We start from the raw sequence: 5,926 nt of genomic DNA, 5'->3' as shown, positions 1-5,926 counted from the left end.
CCAGGGCGGCAGGCAGTATGTGCCAGGCCTGCCCTCTCTGTCCCGACACCTGAGGCAGTGTGGTGTGCTGGCGAAGAGTGTAGGTTTTGAGGACAAACACACGTGGCTTCAAATCCTTGTTCTTTTATGTGTTCACTGTGAACTGGGGCAAGGCGTATGCCCTCTCTCTGTCTTAGTTTCATCATCTCCTGGAGAAAGACTGTTATGGATGAAACTGTGTTCCACCCAAATTCATGCGTTGAATCATTACGTGGTGGGACAGAGGTGCTAGCCAGAGTTCCAATGGCAATCATATTGCAATACATAAATGTATCAAATCACCATATTGTGCACCTTAAACTTACACAACGTTATGTGCCAAATGTATTGATATTCAACTGAAAAAAATGACCTCTGCTTAATAGTGATTTGAAGGCCCATGGTTCAGGTTCTACATCTATTTTTTTTATAAAATAAAAGAAAGCAAACAGATAAACATCGGACCCTCTTCCTTGAGACAATCACATTGTCTCAGAGAATGGGGTATAGAAATTGTAGGATGTGAAAACGATGCCCCCTTTACCCCCTGTTTTTCCCCAAATCTGAACAGGTAATCTTGAGACATGGGCCAACAGAGTGAGGTAGGTGGTGGGAAAAAAAAAGTTGCCTTACCCTTGCTGGGAACAATTACTCTCCAGACACTGAGGGTGTTTTCTCAACAAAGGGAATTGATGTGCGAACTTTGGCTGGGAGTTCTACCAGGAACTTGCAGCAAGAGCAGGTAGGAAAGGCCAATAAAGATGAGCAGTCACCTTAGAGGCCCAGGCTTTGAAGAAGGTCACGATCTCAAAGAGAATGGGGAAATGGCGCAAGCCGTGCTATCACCTTTTCTACAAAAACTTGAAAGCCATGTTAGCGAGCATTGTTTTCTGTTGCTGGCCACCAAGAACCTCAGCTGATACAGCCATGGTTAGTCGCTCTGCCATCAGACTCCCAAGTTTGAATCCTCACTTTATCGTTTACCTGTTGTGCCATCTTTGGCCAACGTGCCATCCTGCTGTAGCCGGGATGCCAGAGAGTCCTCCCAGAAAGCTCCAACATCAGTTAGCTCTTGCTGCATAACGAACCTCTCCAACATGTAGCAGCTTAAAACATTGATCATTTCACACAAGGTGCGTCATCTTGGCAAACCTGACCTGTCTGTACATGAGTTTCTTGTGAAATGGAATAATGCTAGCATCTACTCCATCATGCAAACCACTTGGAACAGTATCTGGCATACCGTCAAAGCTATTATAATCACGCTCAGGTTCTAACAGGTTTGTATTTATGACACAGACCCACCCGCCTGCTGAGTGGGTGAGGGTTGGTATGTAGCTAAGCCCAGTCTCACCTAGTCTGCAAATTATTCTGAGGCCTCGGCTCCTGAGGGTCATGCTGTGAGTTAGTTTCCTCTTCTTGACAAGAGAGAGAGGATGCTATCGATTCATGGGGTCATGGGACTCTTGGGGAATAGAAATTGATCTGGGCTGGGCCTTAGAGAACTAGTTAGCTAGGGAATCACAGTGTCTCAGGTCCTTTTAAACCTTGGTGGAAGCTACAGGGTAAATGTAATTGGGCTGGTCCAGACCATCGGGGTGGGGCTGGGGGCGGGGTCTGTCACGAAGCCTGCAGGGAGCTCTCTGGCTCTCTTTTTCAGCTGACCCTGGTCGTCTGGACTCAGCCCCCTGAGTCGTTGAAATTAAATAGATTGACAATTCAGTTTCTCGGTCATACTAGCTGCATATCGAGTGCTCAATAGGCACACTCTCGTGGCTTGTGCTGCCTTGTTGGAAAGTACAAGTATAAAACATTTCCATCAGCATAGAAGATTCTGTCAGACAGGGCTGTTAGATCCGGGCTTCCATCCCTGACCCACACACACAGCCCAGCTGGCAGGTAGCAAGAGCAGAATTTCTCTGACATGCTGTAATATGAGGGTATGTGAAAGGCCTCTCCACCAAAACCATCTGCTTCACCTACAAGGAAGATTCCGTGAGTGTTCACCATCCATTTCTTCAGATGAAAGTGTGTCTCTTTTTAAGCCTCAAGTAAAATGCAGGTAGTTCAGTGGTACAGTATAGTCATTAAAACTTTAGTTTTATCTGCTACTTATTATTCATTCAGCCAGTATTGTTTGAGCGCCCAGTGCGTGCCAAGATGCTGGGGATACTGCCTGTTCTTTGTTCTGGGGACACTTCAGAAACTAAGACGGAGCCCCTGTACTCACAGAGCTAATACACACATAAACAAACACATGTATAATCCTTCAGGTGCTACGGGGAAAATCAAAGCAGGGTGGAGGGATAGACAGTGTGAGGGTCAATGGGGTGGGGGTACGTGCCATTTAAACTGAGCGGTCAGAGGGGTTTCTCAATCAAGGTGACCATTGAGCAAAGAGTTGAATGGGGAGGAGAAGTGAGCCCTGAAGATTTCTGGAGAAAAAGCAATCCAGCAGAGATGGCAGCACATGCAAAGGTCCTGAGGTGGGATTGTGTTTGGCACAGGCAAATAACAGCACATGGCAACATGGAACCAAAGGAGTGAGGAGAGGAAGGAAGGGATGAGGAGAAGAAGAAAGTCAGGAGGAGAGACAGCAGGGCCGGATCAGCAGGAACTTGTGATAATTTGGCTTTTACTCTGAGGCAAGCCAGAGAAGGGCTTGAGCAGACATGATATGATTTTGACTTTATTTATTTATTTATTTTTAAATGGTTATTTATTTGGCTGCGCCAGCTCTTTTGTTGCAGCATGCGGGATCTTCATTGCCGTGTGCGGGACCTTAAGTTGCGGCATGCGGGATCTAGTTCCCTGACCAGGGATCGAACCCGGGTCCCCTGCGTTGGGAGCGCAGAGTCTTAACCACTGGACCATCAGGGAAGTCCCGATATGATTTTGACCTACTCCGGGGTGAGAGCAGTCACAGTACATCAGTGTAAGTTACAAGTGCCCCCAGAAAACTTCCATAAATTTGGAGAACCACGAGATTCCCAGAGGTGTGCCCCGTGAGCTGCCGGCTGCAGCTAGGATTGAGGGACAAGACCCGTGGCTGCTTTATTTAAAATACTCAAGAGGCTCCGTTGGGTGGTGGCACAGAACCTTTCCCAAAGCTGGGTTCTAGCATCATCCAGCATTATTTGCTGAGTCTGCCTGACTCACTTTGCTAACGCCTCGTTTTCTTTCCAGGCTGACTCAACATTTTCCTTCTTCCAGGAAGAGAACTCCCTCTAATCCGGCTATTCTAGTTAATCAGTCTTTTCCCTCTTAATGCCACTCCTCATTAAAGCCAACTCTGCTTGTCCCAGACTACCTGGGCCAGCACCTCTCTCCCCTACGATCTTTTTCTGTCTTGTGGGCCAGTGTTGTATAATCTACCACGCATGTTGTTGCATCGTGTGCAGTTGGGATGCATATTTTGCACCCCAAAATGTTGGGTCCCCCATAATAGGGGTAGACGAGTGGTAGTCACAAGTAGATGTAATTTAGTTTGAGTATGCCACAAAGCCTCTCACATCCTTCTCGGTCTCAGAGTGGGGCTATACCGCAGGGGCGCTTGGATCCACCATGGTGCTTATGCTATAATCTCATCCGACACCTATTGTTTTCCTCTTTTCTGCTTAATAATTTTCCATCCACAAAAAAGGGGTGATGTGCGTTCGTGCACAGCAGTGGCATGTTGGACATGCTGCCATTGTATTTTGTCCACTATAACCAGGGACCTTGCCAAGTATTCGATCATCAAGGTTCATGGTTACACAGAGATCAGCCCACTAAGAGCCATACACCTCATGGTTTGAAGTCCCAGAAGGAAGGGGTGCTCCCAGAATTCCCTCCCAAATTCCTTGTAGTAAATGTAGCCTGAAAAATAGGAGTCAAAAAACTAGAGTCAAAACCGGACTTATTGTTAATGCCTAAATGGAGTCTAGTAATGTCCCCTTAGTCATTAACTAGAGTCCATTTTGTCATTAACTGTCTGTCTAGCATGACTCCCAGCGTGATGCCGCTCCCGTTTACAGGCTGCCGCCAGACCTTTTCAGGTTCCAAAACCTGGGCTGGTCTTGGCAAACATAGCTTTACCCTCCCAGGTGTCAGGTGCAATTGTCCTAAAAGATAATATGAATCTCTCGTTCTGAGCCTCTTCTGAGGTATTATCGATAATATAAAGTTGGATTTCCCTCATTGCATACCCCACTTATTCATTCCTTTCCTCTCAGCTATTATCTCTCCTTCTCTCCATTTGTCATTTATTTTTACCGAGACTTTTTCGCCTTTGGAAGGGACATTCATTTCGGCCTGTGTGCTGGTCCAGGTTGCTGGCAGCAATACTAGTCTAGCTAGTGTCTCCCCCCTGGTCCCCTCCCATTCGTGTAGAGTAGGGTTACACAGGTGCAGGGCAGTGCATTCACTGTCACCCCAACTTTTCTAGACAGGATGAAGGCACAATCCACCCTATCAGGACTTTAGGAATTCTGATACAAAGGTTGAAAGAGATAGTTACTTGCTCAAGATCATCCCTGCTGGGACTTCCCTGGTGGTCCAGTGGTTAAGACTCTGCGCTCCCAATGCAGGGGGCCCGGGTTCGATCCCTGTCAGGGAACTAGATCCCACATGCCGCAACTAAAAGATCCTGAACCCGGCAACTGAAGATCCGCGTGCTGCAACTAAGACCCGTGCAGCCAAATAAATAAATATTAAGTAAAGGAAAAAGATTCATCACGGACACTGAGGCAGCCTTTTGGGGGAGCTCATTCTACCACGAGGACACTGGGGCTAGGAAGCACCATTCTGGAATTCTCCCTCTAGCTTCTTAGCGCAAGGACTGGCCCTGCCAGTTGGCCTATCAGCGCTAGTACTAGGAGGCCTCAGGCCAAGCAACTAGCCAGGCAGAGACACAGCTCTACCCACCAACAGGCCTGCTATCTTAAGGTCCCCTGAGCCCCAAGCCACCCTGGCAGCGACCCGGTCCACCAGAGGGCTCAGGACCGCACCCTGACACCAGTGAGCCAGCACTAGCCCTGGGCCCAGCCTCACTCATTAGGGATCAGGCAGCAGCCCCAGGAACCCCCGGGCCCTGGGCCCATCCACCAGCGGCTGACACACAAACTCATGGACCTCCAGGGCACCGCAGCCAGAGATCCTGGGATCTGGCTTCGCCCACCAGTGGGTGGGAGTCAGCCCTTGGGTCCCCTGGGTCTGGCCCCATCCACGTAGAGGCAGATGTCAGCCACAGGACTGTCACAACCCCACAGCCTTCCATGTCAGGACATGGCCCAAACACCCGGAGGCCAGCACCGGCTCTGGGACACCTTGGGCCCCTCAGCCAGCAGCCCCAGGATCTACCCCACCCACCAGTGGCTGAGACTAGTTTTGGGATTCCCTAGGGCCCTGCAGCCAGAGACTCTGGGTCCTGGTCCCGCCCACTCACAAGCCAACACCACCCCCAGGATGCCCAGGGACCCAGCCCCCACCCACCAGCAGACCGACCAGCTCTGAGATCCCTTGTATCCCTCAGCCAGTAGCACGCGGATCCAGCCCTACTCACCAGTGGGCCAGCATCATCTTTGGGAGACCATGGAACCCACAGCCAGCCACGTCATGAACCATCCACACCCACCAGGAGGTGAACTTACAACCAAGAATACTCTACCCGGCAAGGCTTTCATTCAGATTTCATGGAGAGATTAAAAGTTTTGCAACAAAATCTCATAGAAAAAGAAATCAAATTTCTGGTTACCGGGGTGGGGTGGGGGGGTGCGGGTGAGGGGTGGGGAGGAGGATGGCTGGAGGGAGAACTGGAGGAAGGCTGTCAAAAAGTACAAACTTGCAGTTATAATAAATATAAATAAATAGTAGAGACATAATGTACAACATGATAAATATAATTAACACTGCCTTATGTTATATACGT

At 49.0% G+C, this 5,926-nt stretch overlaps 1 non-coding gene across 1 annotated transcript; it reads right to left on the bottom strand.

The window, feature by feature from the left end:
* Positions 1–2,825: 2,825 nt before the first annotated feature.
* On the bottom strand, positions 2,826–2,898 carry TRNAG-CCC (transfer RNA glycine (anticodon CCC)). Its single transcript has one exon. It is a non-coding gene; the product is annotated as a tRNA-Gly (tRNA).
* Between the last annotated feature and the right edge of the window lie 3,028 nt (positions 2,899–5,926).

The sequence above is a fragment of the Balaenoptera ricei genome, chromosome 11 (assembly GCF_028023285.1).
Source record: "Balaenoptera ricei isolate mBalRic1 chromosome 11, mBalRic1.hap2, whole genome shotgun sequence".
Classification (NCBI taxonomy): domain Eukaryota; kingdom Metazoa; phylum Chordata; class Mammalia; order Artiodactyla; family Balaenopteridae; genus Balaenoptera; species Balaenoptera ricei.
The sequence above is the reverse complement of the archived record's forward strand: the minus strand, read 5'-3'. Positions and strand labels throughout refer to the sequence as shown.